The 16,505-nt window shown below is 36.0% G+C and overlaps 1 pseudogene; it reads left to right on the top strand.

The window, feature by feature from the left end:
* The first annotated feature begins 6 nt into the window (after positions 1–6).
* LOC113065529 (SLIT-ROBO Rho GTPase-activating protein 3-like) lies at positions 7–12,334 on the top strand (annotated as a pseudogene).
* Positions 12,335–16,505: the final 4,171 nt, after the last annotated feature.

The raw sequence follows: 16,505 nt of genomic DNA, 5'->3' as shown, positions 1-16,505 counted from the left end.
AGTGCTTATGTATGTGCGAGGCAAAGACAGTTTCTTAGGGCTTTGGTTTGGACGTGCGATAATAAAGGAGTTTGGAAGTTGTTTATGATGATATATTGAGAATGCCAATGTGAACATCTGCAGGAATTACTAAGGTAAGTGTTGTGCTTTTACTTACAAATGCAATAATAGCGTAATTTTGTCGTTTTAATGTGTGAAATATTTTCTACTTATGTAGTTGTCCGTTTGCACGTGCTAATTTGTCTTTTTTCCCCATACATTACTTTTGGTTAATACATATAATATAATTAAAAATGCATATTAAACTTTTTTTCACACATATTGCTAAAATAACTTACTCTCTCTCTCTCTCTCTCTCTCTCTCTCTCTCTCTCTCTCTCTCTCTCTATATATATATATATAGAGAGTAAGTTATTTTAGCAATATATATATATATATATATATATATATATATATATATATATTATAAAATTATATATTTTATAATATATTTTATTCATTAATTTATTATTATTATTATTATTATTATTATTATTATTGTTGTTATTATTATTATTATTATTAACCTAAGCCAGCTAGCAAGCTATGCCAAGAAAGTTTATTAAAATTTGTTTTTGTTTTTATTCGGAAACATGCATGTTTCATTTTCTGAATATGCCTGTTAACATTTGTTGACGATATGTCAGTGAACATTTGGTTACTTTTATGGGATGTGAATGGGGAAGTTTCTGTGAAGAATGACAGAAGGAGAGAGTCTGAGGGGGTGGCCTGTTGTCATGATTCACGGTGAGAATGTGCTTGCTGCCTTGTCTGATTTGCTCTTCGACACAGGAAGTCTCTCCTTCCCCCTTTTTGACAAAAAAGATGGTGCAATTTGTTTCACATAAAATTGAACAGTAACACTGTACATCCACCGTACTGTAGGTCATGACGGATGACCACGGTCAAATGTCGAATGAGGACACTCCTGCAATGAACAGATGATGAGTGCTGGAGTTGCTTTGAAGAGTATATAGGCTATGCTTATTAATTCTAATTTTTTCTTTTTGAATCTGCGTATATTTGCAAGACATTTTTTTATGATGTCAACTGCAGAAAGTGTTTATAGACTTGTTGCTTGATTGCTCAGTACTCAGATCTTAAAGCCAAAGAAATTTGAATATAGCTTTTAAACTTGCACTAGTCCACACTGAAAGTCAATTTACATGTTTCTCATTACTGTGAGTCATATAGATCGTCAAAATATCAAATTAAAAAGCATGAAGTGCCAATGAAAATCGTTTTCAAGTATATTTCTTTAAACTTCTTATTAAGCTTCTGTTCATATCACCCTAGCTGGAGCTACGATGTCTTCCCATGTCAAACTGTGGAGGGACAGAGTGAGCACGACAGACTATGATACACAGTTAAAGGTATTGATGTCCTAATATTTAATACCCTTAAAGATTTCTGAGCAATGGAAAGCCAAAATGATTGCTTTCCAATGCTATGAAATTTGCTGATCCGTTTCTGCTGCAGGTTTTGTATGTGCTTCCGAAATCATAGATAACCAATTTACTCATCTTGATATTAAGTTAGTTAATAAAAATAAAAAATGTTCATACTTAGTTCATGTTAGCTCTGGTACATTAAATAATATTAACAGATACAACTTGTCAATGTTGTTGAATATTGAAATTAGCATTTATTAATCTTAATGTTGTAGAAGTATTTGTCATTGTTAGCTTTTGTTATTCCATCGCCATCCGTCTTGTTAAATTTGTGAAGCCAACATGTTCCAGTTAATTGTTATTGAACACCTGTCAAATGAAACATAACATATATAGAAATATAATTGGGCTGTCTCTTTTTCTCTCCACTAGAGGTGCGTTTTGCAGCTGGCCGATCAGTTGAGGGTATTTGACGGTCAGCTGGAGCAGAAGACTCAGGTGTTGCAAGATCTGTTTGATTATTTGCGGGCAGACGAGGCGAGATCGAGGGGAGTACGCCCGTTCACTGGACAAACTGTGTGACAAGTTCTCCTCCAGAACCAGGAAGTGAGGATATGCAAAGAAAAAAAAATCACCATTAATGCATGAAAAACTGTCTTAACCTATAAATGCATTTATGTTCATTGGCCCCAAATAGTGACAAAAATTGGGCACTTGTGCCACCCTAAAAAAAAAAACAATGTAATTTATTTTAAAGAAAGATTTCCCAAACACTTTTTTCAAGAAAGAATTACACAAAAAGTATTATATATATAATTCCATACTACTGATCAAAAGGTTGGGGTTGGTTGGAATAATTTGGGAACACTTTACAATAAGGTTCAATGTGTTCGTGTTAGTTTACATTAGTTAACATACTTCTGAAGAATTTGTTCATCTTAATGTTAATTTCAACATTTAGTAAATCACTGAAATCAAAAGTTGTATCTGTTAATATTATTTAATGTACCTGAGCTAACATGAACTAACAGTTGCATTTTAATTAACAAACATTAACAAAGATTTATAATTACTGTAACAACTGTATTGCTCATTGTTAATGTTAGTTAATGCATTAGCCAGTGTTAACAAATTATCGTAAAGTGACTCTGAAAGGAGTGACTCTAAATGCTGAAAGGAGTCTTGTATGTTCACCAACCCTGCATGTATTTGTTTTAAAATTCAGTCAAATTAGAAATATTGTGAATTATTATTATTACAATTTAAAGTAACTGTTTTCTATTTTAATATATATTAAAAAGTAATGTATTCCAGCTATTACTTCAAGCCATTACTCCAGCATTTATTTGAATTAGAAAACTGTATTATAAAAGACTTTGTCACTTTTAATTCATTAAAATGCATCTTTTCTCAGTAAAAGTATTAATTTATATATATATTTAAAAAAAAGGTACGGACACCAAATTTTAAAAAGGTACTGTATAGGTTTTATTTTAGGCAAAACGTATATGCCTGTATGGCTGTGTATCTTACCAGGAACTTGATAACTCGGTTCTCTGTTCCTGTGCCCCTCAGGAAGGAGCCCAGCCATCAGTCAGTGGTTAACTGCTGGCAGGTGTTGTTGACACAAACACGGCAGGAGAGCAAAGATCACAGTTTCTTGAGTGACAGCTACAGTAACACTCTGCCTCAACAGCTTTCACACTGTGCTGAACATGCCCAACGCCTGGCCAAGCGGGTACACACCTACCATCACAGACAAATTTTACATCCTACCACATTTGCAAAAATAAACACCCACATATTTAATGTCTTGGAGCAAACATGCCCATGTATATACATGTGGCTTGCTCTGCACTGATACTTTGCAGACAATGCACAGACACCTTTCGCATAGCCACCTACTACTCGCCTGACATTGTAATAGAAAGTTGCTAAAATTATCATTTATATTTCTGTTTTTACATTATTTATATTTTCAGAGCAGAGAAATTTGCACCCAGCTACAGGATGGGCTTCAGAAGGTCACCACAGAACTTCATACAGTGAGTTTATCTCATCAGTCCTCTCATTAAGCCACGTTCTTTTTTCAGACACAATTTTTGCTTGAATTTACATTTAATGGATTGTAAAATGTCACTGCAAATCTTATTCCTGTGTATGTTGAAAACCAGACCTTGAAGACATATTACCAGTACTACACTGAGTTCCTGTCTGCCGAAGGCAAACTAAAGGATGCAGTCAGACTGGAGGAAAAGCAAAAGCAAAGTGCTTCTAAAAAGATGGAAAGACAAATAGAGAAAGTATAACTCCCTTTTTAATACCAACATATGAAACTGTTGTGTTTGTAATGGTTATAATAAAGATGCATCTATGAATCAGTACAAGTTAAGCTTAATCAACAGCACTTGTGGCATAATGTTGATTACCAAAAAGAGAGAGAGAGAATTTTCACTATATTTCCCCACATATTATGCATACAAGTGTGTGTGTGTATGTATATGTGTGTGTGTATATATATATATATATATATATATATACATGCATGCATGCATACATACATGTAGACCACTTTGTAGACATTTATTATTTAGTTGGCACATTCCTAGAAAATTAGGAATGTGGCAATTTATGTTAATCTACATTATGCCACAAAAACTCTGACTGGTGACAGAATCAAGGGAACAAGAGAATGTTTTGCTTTCATGAACATGTGCTGCATCCTCCACTGTGCAGAATGGTGTGGGGCAAGTGTTAGCTGCACAGGGTAGGCAGACTAGATCACAGCAGTTGGTTATTGTGGTCACATTGTGAGACCTGAATTGACTCACTAAATGTGTGTGGACAAGTGATTGTTCTAGTTACATCTGAGGCTACATTTCATCTCTTTATCTGTGCACAGAGGCAAAATAAAGTTCAGGAGATTCGGCTAAAGTGCACAAAAGCACGCAATGACTACCTGCTCAACTTGGCTGCAGCGAATGCATGCATGAGCAAATACTATCTGCAGGATCTCTCCACCCTCATAGATGTGAGTTCATTACACAAGCTATACAATCACGTTTCAGTACTGAGCAGGTTTAACTCAACCCCTCATTGCATGCCCTCTTAGTGCTGTGATCTGGGTTACCACCAGTCCATATCCAAGGTGTTTCGTTTTTACATGGCCAGTCGCCAGTGGCCCAGCAGAACTTGAGCACTGGGTTGCAGCAGCTGGACACAACGGTTTCAGAACTAAATCAGAACCAGGACAGAGACACTCTCATGCAGGCTAACATCTCAGCCTTTTGCATGCCCCTCCGCTTTCAGTATCAACCCTGTGAAGGCGACCAGGTACTGCCTGATAAAATATATCTGTATAAGTGGAGAAATGTGTGCTTGCTTATGTATATATCTTCATCCAGGAAGTGGAGGTGTCAGCAAACTGTGAAATGTTGGGCGAGCTGGTGACTCGCTTCCATCAGCTGCAGTCCAGGCTGTCTTCAGTCACCATGGAGGTTGAGGAGGTACACAAAACCATCACGTGTTATGTGGCCCTCTACTAAAAATAGGATAGATGTACTTAGGGCTATTTGTATAATTTAATACTGTATTTTTGTGTACTCCTTAGCAATTGGGTTTAATACTCATCAAATGTGTTGCAGTCTGGCAAATTACTTCAGTCAGCTCAGTCTTCCATGCTGGATGGTATTGTAGAGGACACATTTGGATCCACCCCAGACTTTCCCAGCAGCCCATCCTCACCAGAGGGTGATGTATCAGTCAGCAAGACATATCTGCAGAGGCGCAGAGCCAGCCTTCCAGACACTGAGAGTTTGTACTTCATGGTAATCTATTATGTTTCTATAATTTTTATGTATATTGTTAGTAGTAGTATTATATTTCTATTGCTGTTTTCGTCTGAGATTGTCTATTTCGTGTGACTTTATATTACAGAAAGTCAGGGAGCATCTTTGTAACAGCTCTTTAATATCAAAACTGGAGGCCAAACATGACCTGCTAAAGGTTGCCATTCAGAAAGGTGGAATAATGTCTCCTATTTTTACAGACATTGTTGTAAAGCAAAGACCACACAAACAAATGCAATTATTTCTTCAACTTTGTTCTTCTGGCTCTTTTTCTTATCAGCTGAAAGTGTTGACCGTAACCATTGCAGGTAAGGAAGCTGAAGCTTAAAATAGATACATTTTGTTCTGTAAAAATATTTGGGTAAATTCCTTCATTTTTATTGGGGTAGCAAGAGCAGAATATGCCTTTTTTTAATTTTTGGTGATGACTATAATTAAACATTTTGTCACAATTAAACTGTTTATTTAGAACACGCTCCAAAAGATCTGTGCGTCATAAAAAGAGTAACCCTGGTTCCCAGATCAGCCAGAAGCTTTTCAATGGGGATCTTCTATCATACATCCAAGTAAATATCTCTGATTCAGGAAGTGTTCTGGATTGACTCAGAACAGTACAAGGCATCTGACTCACTCTGTGTTTTCTCCCCATTAGGCCTCAGGACAGCTCATTCCTGCCGTGGTGGAGAGCTGCATTCGCTTCATCAACCTCAATGGTAAATCTAAGTCAGTAGTTAATGCCTCTTTCTACCATTCTTTCTATCTTAATCACTGGTTTTCTCTGGTTAGGTCTACATCATGAGGGATTGTTCAGAGTGTCGGGATCTCAGATGGTGGTGAATCAGCTGAAGGATGCGTTTGAGAAAGGTATGTGCAGTGGGCAATGATATGTTCCTCACTTTCTCTGAGCATTAGTAATAGGCTGTGATTTTTGTATTTATTCATAGGCGATGACCCTCTTGCTGATGAGGGCTGTGACATGGACTCTGTGGCTGGAGTGCTGAAACTTTATTTTAGAGGTCTAATGAAACCACTCTTTCCTGAGGACAGTTATGAGCAGCTGATGGAGTGTGGGCGTAAGAGCACTTTACAACACCATTATCTGCTTGTGTGTTGATCGTGTGTATGCTTTCTTTCCTGTGGTGAGATTTTCTGTTTAAACAGGAAGTGTGGGCATGACGTATTGCAGGGCTGATTTTTAGTTCAGCAAATTACTTTATTGTGTACACTACCATTAGTAAGATTTTATTCAGCAAGGATGCATTAAATTGATCAAAAGTGACAGTAAAGACATTTGTAATATTACAAGTTATCTATTTCAAACAATACCAGGTTTTTTTATTTTTACTTTCTATATATCAAAGAAAAAAACACCAAAATATTAAGTAGCACAACTCTTTTTAACATTGATAATGAAAATTCAGCTTTTAAAATAATTACACTTTAAAATATATTGAAATAGAAAGCATTTATTTTAAATTGTAATAATATTTCACTATATTATTGTCTTATTGTGCATTTAGAATGCATGCAGCCTTGGTGAGCATAAGAATTTTTATTTTAGCGTATTATGTTACATAAAGAAATTTATAAATCATTCTTTGTTTTCCGTACTGAAAAAAATATTATATTTTCACAGATATTGATTTATATTTATATATATATATGTGTGTGTATGTGTGTGTGTGTGTGTTCTATTTTATACTTGTTTTTATTATAAGTACTACTACCGGTACTTATATCTTTCTAAATGTTTTTATTGTCCCAAATAAATATATATATATACTTACTGATTTTGCTATTATTATTTGCTACAAGCTAATGGTAGTAGATTCTAGATTTTAGAGAGCATCTTATTGGACAAAAGTCAATATTTTGGTTTAAAAAAAGGCTGAACGTTTTAAAAGCATATCTGCTAAAAGTTTATTTTTGTCGACTTCTAGACAGAACCACAATTAACTAATCATATGGAGTCTTTAACTTTACCTCCATTACAGAAATAGATGACGAGACAAAGAAATTAACGCAGCTGAAGTGCATCATCTCCTCATATCCTGCCTCACTCCTCATTGTCATGAGATATCTTTTCGCATTCCTTCACCAGTGAGTATTACACGGTGTGTTTGGTTTTTGCTCTTTTTCAATCACAAACCCCCAACATCTGAATGTCTGTACTTGTGTGTAAAGTGTCTCCCAGTACAGTGATGAGAACATGATGCAGCCCTATAACCTGGCAGTGTGTTTTGGTCCCAGTCTGGTGAGGGGACCGAACAACGGCGATGCAGCAGAGCTTCAGCGCATCAACTCACTGGTCAAGACCATCATTATCCAACATGAGAGCATCTTCCCTAGCCAGAATGAATTACCTGGGCCAGTGTATGAAAAGTGCATGACTTTGGAAGAAGACGACTGGTAAGAATTAAGCTCCAGCCTTGAAGTGCACTGTGCATACATACACTCACACACATATAGTATGTGCTAAGGACATGTGCTAACAAAGTCTAAACGTTATGATTTTTGATAAAGCTGCTTTGAAACAATGTGTGATATTTCTCATGTCTATAGTGAGGCCGAAGGAGATGGAGAATCAGAGCAATCTCAAATAAAAGAAGCAAAAGACGGTATGGTTAACATGGTTTACTTATCAGCATTTGGACTAGCAGAACTTAACCAACTCCTTATGATCTGTTTTGATGTGCAGAGCTGCAAGGAGTGGCCTTGTTCAACTACACAGGCCGTTCTTCTGCTGAGCTGTCCTTTAAACATGGAGACCGTCTCGTCCTACAAAGCAAAGCCTCCTCTGATTGGTGGAGAGGGGAGCTGAATGGAACAAAGGGTCTCATCCCAAGTAAATATATCAGTGTGCCTAGGTAGGTTTTCATCTCTTTGGATAGCCACATTACTCAAAGCAAATAATACACGCATAATATACTTACATATACAATAAATATAGGAGCACATTTAACTCAAAATTCATATGGGACATTATGTAAAGCTTCTCGATATGAACAACAGTAACCAAGGGGGCGGAGCTGTGCAAAGAGTCAACTGAAGAAACCGCTTAATGATTTCACTTGTTTATTTGCTTGATTGTCCATAATCAATGCATTTACGTATACTCATTTATGTCACTGTCTTTTCATGATTGTATTTGGTGTTATGCAAATGAAAGCCATTTAGAAGATTGAGCTGTGACTCATGGGAACAACAGACTTATCACTATTGAGTCAATGCCACAATCTGTTACTACCAGCCACAGTCTGGAGTGGCATAACACTTCTCAGTCCTCTTCCTCTGTGTTGTTCAGCGTGGATGGAGGCCAAGATCAGAAAGGGAAGGAAACTCTGAGATCCAGTTGTGGCAAACAGCAGACAGAAGAAGAGCAGAAAGCAGAGCAAAGTACACGGTAAAACCCCCACAGGCTGTTTAATGCGAACCGCTGAATGTAGAGACATGAACTACATAACCATTTTGAGTTTTATGTACTTGTAAAACCACATGGTTGTTCATTCTTTAAAAAAGCGCTGTTATTGTTACATAGAGTGCCAAAGTGCCATCCATTTACCATAGTTTCATTCAGAGCTTTATTTATCCCCATGGGGCAATTAATTTGACTGTCAGTTTCAGATGTAGAGACAACACTTAACAAATATTCAAAATACATTACATATATATAAACCAATTAATTATATTTATTACATAAACGAATTGCATCAGGCACAAAAGTAGATTTATAACGGATTGTGGAAAGCCTAAAAGTTCTTAAACGCCTCCCAAGGGGCATCCACTCAAAATAAGAATACAAAGGGTGTGTGCTATCTCCCATTATTTTACGCAACATCTTCACCCCTTGCTGTTCATAACAAGATGCAAGACTACGTGAAGGAACACCTGTTATTTTTGAGCACATTTACAATACCTTGCAAGAAAAGCAACAAATGAAAGAGAAAGATAAAATGCTTTCAACAAATGATTTCTAAAAAGATCTAAGAATGGGTCTCTGTGATCTTTTTAATTATAGTGTCAGTATTTTTAGCTAACTTCAACATATTATCAAAAATTGTTTCTAAATACTTTATATTGTTCAACAACATCCACTTGTGTGCCGTTAATAATCACTAGATTAAGTGCAAGTGCTTTCCTGCTAAAATGAACAACCATCTCCTTAGTCTTTAAGACTTTTATGTCTAGTTTCATACTGCTACAACAAGAAATAAAATTGTGCAAATGAATTGCGCTCATGAAAAAAGGCCAGTCGAGTTCAGTCGAGTCTGTTTTTGTTTCATTAGCCACAGTAGCCGTCACATCTAGAATGAATGATAATATCTCTATTTTTATAAAAGCTCCCGAACAAAAAACATTATTGGGCTATATTCTTTTATGATAGGCAACGTGAGAAAAACTCTCGAGAACAGGCTTGTGACAGATAATATAAGTTACTAAATAAATACACGATTGTGATAGAGAATAAGGAGCTGATGTCTGATTTATTCAAGCGGTCATATTTTACCATGTTTACTATGGTAACATGTTTAGCGTGCATATCTTTTTCATCGCTTATAAATATTTCAGCCTTGTATGGTGATTCTATAATCCACATTGGATCAAGTTATTTCAAACACTCGCTGCTGACTGAAAGAGAGTTTTGAGCTCAACTTATTTAAAAAAGTGTTTAATGCTGGTGTTATAGCTGTTATCTTTCTGAAATGATCCGTAGTGCAGACTCTCTATTTTTATAAAAGCTCCCGAACAAAAGTCATTATGCAACGTGGAGCTAAACTCACGAAATGAGACGACAGTTAAAATGTTACTTAATAAATACACAATTGTGATAGAGAATAAGAAGCTGACGTCTGATTTATCCAAGCGGTCATATTTACCATGTTTACTATAGTAACGTTAATGTTTAGCGTGCATAGTCTTTTACATCGCTTATAAATATTTCTGCCTTGTTTAGTGATTATAATCCACATCGGATCAAGTTATTTCAAACACTTGCTGCTAACTAAGAGTGAGTTTTGAGCTCAACTTATTTTAACCTGTTAAATGTCACCCCGTCCCGTATACGGGACGCCTACGTTGACTATACTATATTACAATCAAATCTAATCTAATCTTGACAAACTATATATCGTTGGAAAGGTCTAAGACTCCCAAATATATATTTTACCAATATTTTGTGTTAAAAATTATGTAGGAAAAGTAATAGATGAATTTATGACAAGAGTGCACCCTCAGAAATCTACATTACAAAAGGAGCTTTTACCTTTGTTTAAAAAAAAGACTTCCTCGTTGCCTTTTTCCCTATCACTTTTTATAAATCATCAGAAGTTATATATCACTTGAAAACATAAAATCTCAAAATTCATCCTTCAAAACCCATTTTAAAATCAAACATTGCATTACCATGTAAATGGCACATCAAAATCATGTTACAAAATGTTTTCAGTCATGAATTATAAAAATTTAGGTTTGTATCATGCACATTCATGTCTATCTTCAAAAACGTGAGTGACAGTTAACAGGTTAAAACGTCTTTAATGCTGGTGTTAAAGCTGTTATCTTTCTGAAATGATCTGCGCTGACGCTCTCTAGACAAGGAGAAACTCTGCCTTTGTTCTTAACCCCTCCTCTAGCCCCAGCTGGCCCGCTTTGGCCCAAGGTTTTCGTCGGGCCAAAAAAACCTGCCCGTTGGCCCCGAGGAAGCCCCGGCGAGGCACGATCAAGCCCCGGAAGTGACAGTGGAAACATGACTGGCCCTGGCTCGCACTAGCACGCCCGGTCTTAGCTCGATAGTGGAAACACGGCTAATGATGCATTTAAGAGAGGCAGGGCATAGAGGACTTACAATAATGTACAGTATTTGAAAAATTATGTTGTATTTTTATTTAAAGCATATCAACATATTCTGTTACACCAAATACATGAAATAATGATCTTTAAAAAAAAGCATCATATGACCCCTTTAAGTTTTTGGAGAGTGTAGGGAGTTTGATTTATTGATTTGGCACTGAAATTGGTGGAAATTGTTCTGCGGAATCAGAGCTGTTGAATGCAATCGATAAAAAAATAATAATAATATTTGTTTTAGTTTTTTTAAATAATGCCTTACGCAAAAGAATACTCTATAGCAACCACATAGCTCACAGTAGGTCTGTCTTTAAATGTTACAGAAATGAGGAGAAAATTAATGTGAATTTTTACTTCTGGAACCCAATTGTTGTATGTTGTTCTGTTTATCATGTGACTTGAACACTTTCCATATAAATACAAGAAAGGAACAAACATGTAATCTAAGAGAACTTTATTAATTCTTAGTACATGATGGTCAAATAATGAAATGTAATTCTTACTCCATAATGATGACCAATGATGCAATTCATTAATCATTAATAACTAGCTAAACTGAACAATAATTCTTTCTGTAATCATTTTCTAGGCTCAAGGTCACTAGTGATAAAGCCGGAGTCGGGCCGAGTCCTGTCACTTCTAGAAAGTTTTCATTACAAATACCCACAGGACAAAATGCAGTGTCCGGAAATTCTCCTGGCGCTCTGCGGAAAACATTAGAGTGTGTAATTAGATTGTTTGCTTTTTACATAGATTTTAAAATCACAGATTATTATCTACAGAATCATGACTAAATCTGTCAATTTATAACTTACACAGCCCTCAAATGAGACGAACCGCTGCCGATGGAGGAAGTGGAGAGGAATTCTCAACAGAAGTGGATAAGGTCAGGGCATTTCAATCTCATTTATAATCCTAATGAGTTTTCCATCCTCCCTCTATTAAAGTGTATTTTTGTCCATACTATCTTGCAGGAAGTGCATAACATGATGCACTCAGTGTTTAAAGAGCTCGTCATTCGCCAATCTTCCCCAGAACAAAACACATCTACATTCTCAGAGATCACCGTCTCTGTGCAAGCACCTTCAAACAAAGGACCAGGAGGGAAAGGAAAAGGTTTATTTAGATCAGCTGACAATACAGACTGAAAAAAGAGAGAGAGGACCAGGGGAAAATTGTGTAACACAATAAAATTTAGGTGAAGCATCAGTCTGAGTGAGAGCTCAATCTCTGTTTATGGTATTTTTTGTACAGTTTAAATAGGTTTAAGAGGTCCTTTCAATTCAATATGTGAATGTGACAGTAGTATGGACATTTAATTAGTTTTTTTTTTTTTTTTTTCTTATTGATGCACTTTGTTGTAACAAGCAACTGTACTCTGGTGTACTTTACCCTGTGAAATGAGACGATATCAGGCCTACAGTAAGGCTAGACTCTTAACAATCTTTTATTTTATTATTATTATTATTAATATATTTTTTATTTATAATGTGAGAACTTTGTAAGAAATTTTGAATTCCACACAGCACGACACTTACACCCTAAAATATAACTAACACGGTCTTGAGATATCATGACAATCTCTTTAAACAGTAAAAAAGTGTCCAGAAGTGTATAAAACATATGAACGATCCATGATCAAGTTTTTCTCATTCCTTGTGATGAACTTTAAGCTGCTACAGACAGAGCTACTTTTCTTTGTGTATTGATTTAAAACTTGGTACAAGCAGATACAAATGTGCTATGTATGCAGTTCTCTAAAATATAAATTATTATCATAGATTTATGGAAGTGTATTTTGGGTGAACTAAATTAATGTTTTAAAATGTATATATACAGTATATATACAAAGGTGCTGGTTATATAATTAGAATATCATCAAAAAGTTGATTTCACTAATTCCATTCAAAAAGTGAAACTTGTATATTATATTCATTCATTACACACAGACTGATATATTTCAAATGTTTCTTTCTTTTAATTTTGATTATAACTGGCAACTTAGGAAAATCCCAAATTCAGTATCTCAGAAAATTAGAATATTACTTAAGACCAATACAAAGAAAGGATTTTTGGAAATATTGGCCAACATGAAAAGTATGAACATGTACAGCACTCAGTACTTAGTTGGGGCTCATTTTGCCTGAATTACTGCAGCAATGCGGCGTGACATGGAGTCGATCAGTCTGTGGCACTGCTCAGGTGTTATGAGAGCCCAGGTTGCTCTGATAGTGGCCTCACCTCTTCTGCATTGTTGGGTCTGGCATATCGCATCTTCCTCTTCACAATACCCCATAGATTTTCTAGGGGGTTAAGGTCAGGCAAGTTTGCTGGCCAATTAAGAACAGGGATACCATGGTCCTTAAACCAGGTACTGGTAGCTTTGGCACTGTGTGCAAGTGCCAAGTCATGTTGGAAAATGAAATCTGCATCTCCATAAAGTTGGTGAGCAGTAGGAAGCATGAAGTGCTCTAAAACTTCCTGGTATACGGCTACATTGACCTTGGACCTCAGAAAACACAGTGGACCAACACCAGCAGATGACATGGCACCGCAAACCATCACTGACTATGGAAACTTTACACAAGGAATGTGGATTGTGTGCTTCTCCTGTCTTCCTCCAGACTCTGGGACCCTGATTTCCAAAGGAAATGCTAAATTTACTTTCATCAGAGAACATAACTTTGGACCACACTTTTCACACTTTCTCTTTAGGCGAGGCAAGACGCTTCTGACGCTGTCTGTGTGTAGTGGTTCTTGAAGCACTGACTCCAGCTGCAGTCCACTCTTTGTGAATCTTCCCCACATTTTTGAATTTGTTTTGTTTCACAATCCTCTACAGGGTGCGGTTATCCCTATTGCTTGTACACTTTTTTTTCTACCACATCTTTTCATTCCCTTCGCCTCTCAATTAATGTGGTTGGACACAGAGCTCTGTGAACAGCCAGCCTCTTTTGCAATGACCTTTTGTGTCTTGCCCTCCTTGTGCAAGGTGTCAATGGTCGTCTTTTGGACAACTGTCAAGTCAGCAGTCTTCCCCATGAGAAACCATTTAAAGGCCTTTGCAGGTGTTTTTGAGTTAATTAACTGATTAGAGTGTGGCACTAGGTGTCTTCGATATTGAACCTTTTCACAATATTCTAATTTTCTGAGATACTGAATTTTGGATTTTCCTTAGTTGTCAGTTATAATCATTAAAATTAAAAGAAATAAACATTTGAATTATATCAGTCTGTGAGTAATGAATGAATATAATAAACAAGTTTCTCTTTTTTAATGGAATTAAATCAACTTTTGATGATATTCTATTTATACAAAAATTCATATATATATATGTATAAGTGGCCAAATGCTCAACAACCATGTGGATTAGGAAACCCGAGAGATCCAAAACTGAAAGAAGAAACAAAAATGAAATTCGAAGTTCCACTAAGGACAGAATTCATTCGTTTACAGCGTGTCTACATGGTAGGTCTCATACAACCGACCTTAAAGGTGGGGGTACAATGGTGTTTTCGTGTATTCAGAGTTGTTCACAGTGTTAAAGAGATGGATTCTCATGCTAAACATGGCCAAAGTTTTAAAAAATAATTTAGAAGAATGACTGAGAATTTCTGTGCCGAAAATCTTACTTCCGGGTTGGTACAAGTTTTTTTTTCGATCGTTGATCTAATGACGTAGACGAGAACGGAAGTCCTTATATGAGAATTTCTCCCTGAAAAGTTCGCCCGCGAACACACGTTTGGACTAGAGGAGAGCGAGACGCGCACATCAACGCGCTTCAAAATCGTTGGCAGCTGCACAGGATTTGTTTGAGAATGCCTCCAAATAAGTGCATTTTTGGATGTGAGGTAAAGTTTACAATGTTCAGCTTCCCCAAGAACCCAGCATTACATGAACATTACATGCAGTTTGTTATCGGAGTGTCATCAAGTGCGTTTGTGTGTTCTGGTCATTTGAATGACGAACGTTTTATAAACAAGGCCCAAGTCTATGCTGGATTTGCACATCGTTTGCTATTAAAACATAGAGCCGTCCCTGTGATAAAACACGCCACTCATGTAAGTACAAGTGCATCAGATTTCTGTCTTTTGTTGGAAATCAGCACATAAGTGAATGTATGTTAATGGAATCAACACGAAACAATATTATAGCTCCGTCATGACACGCTATCAGCAGCTGGGCTTTCCAGGAAAGAATCGGGAAAGCTGTATTTTTCTTTTATAAATATGATGAAACTAAAGACTTTTTGGAAATATGAAGGATTCAGTACTACTCTATTGAGAATGAGAAGTCACGTACTCAAGATTAACACGAGATTAGGTGAAACTGTGTATGTTATGTACCCTTTAAGAGCCATTAGAGCTTTTTATTTTATTTTTTGCCATTAGAGCTATTGGGTGGATACTGTCGTCCCATTTCCTGTGTAATATTTTGTCTAATAGGAATCTATAGATTTCCTATTTTTGTCAGTTTCCCTTTGATATTGATTTTATCTGGTGTTCACAATCTCAGTCCTGACAAAGTGTTCTGCAATTGCTTGCGGCAACAAGCTATTGAATCACTGAATCGTTGTATTATTGCAATTGTATGTTGTTCATTCGGTTTGTTAAACTAGTGTAAATATTTGACATTTTAGTCAATTGCAAATTAGTATAACAGTTTATTTTGAAAAAGTTAATTTTGTTCTCCTGTAAAAAAAACCTAAAAGCCAATTGTAGTTCTGACTAATGAACACCTGAGGGCAGCAAGACTCTTCAAATATGAGCAAAGTGACTTTTCATCGTCATCAGTTTCCTTTTCTTCAACAAGACTTAGTAACATTAATAACTTTAGTATAATTTTTCCAAATATTAATAACACAAACCTGAACCCCCCCCCCCCCCCCCCCATATAACTGTCAGTATAATTGACTACAGTACTTTCCAAACACTGTAGTATTCACCTGACAGCTTTACATTTTTACAAATCTTATAGGCCATTAATATATATATATATATATATATATATATATATATATATATTTATTTATTATTATTATTATTTTATTTTATAATACAACACTCATTGTTATTTGCAATTAAATATGCAAGAGACAGGCTATTAAATGTCCGTTCAGTTTCTGCAGCGTGCCAGTAACATGGCCGGCTGCCAGGGTGGTCTAAGAAATCCTGGAACTCAAGGTGTAAGTAATTTCATCCTTATTAGAGAGTAATGCTCAAAGCTTATGCAATACTGTAAAATAAACAAGGGATTCTTGCAGAAATTCTGGAAAACATTCTTGCAAAGGGCTCCTACATAAATATTTTTGGTGATGAAACGGAGTACAAACTAATCTTATTCTGAGCAGCTGATTCTACTGATTCTAGATTGTATCTTC

Source organism: Carassius auratus, chromosome 48, assembly GCF_003368295.1.
Source record: "Carassius auratus strain Wakin chromosome 48, ASM336829v1, whole genome shotgun sequence".
NCBI lineage: Eukaryota > Metazoa > Chordata > Actinopteri > Cypriniformes > Cyprinidae > Carassius > Carassius auratus.
This window is presented reverse-complemented; position numbering and strand designations above follow the sequence as displayed.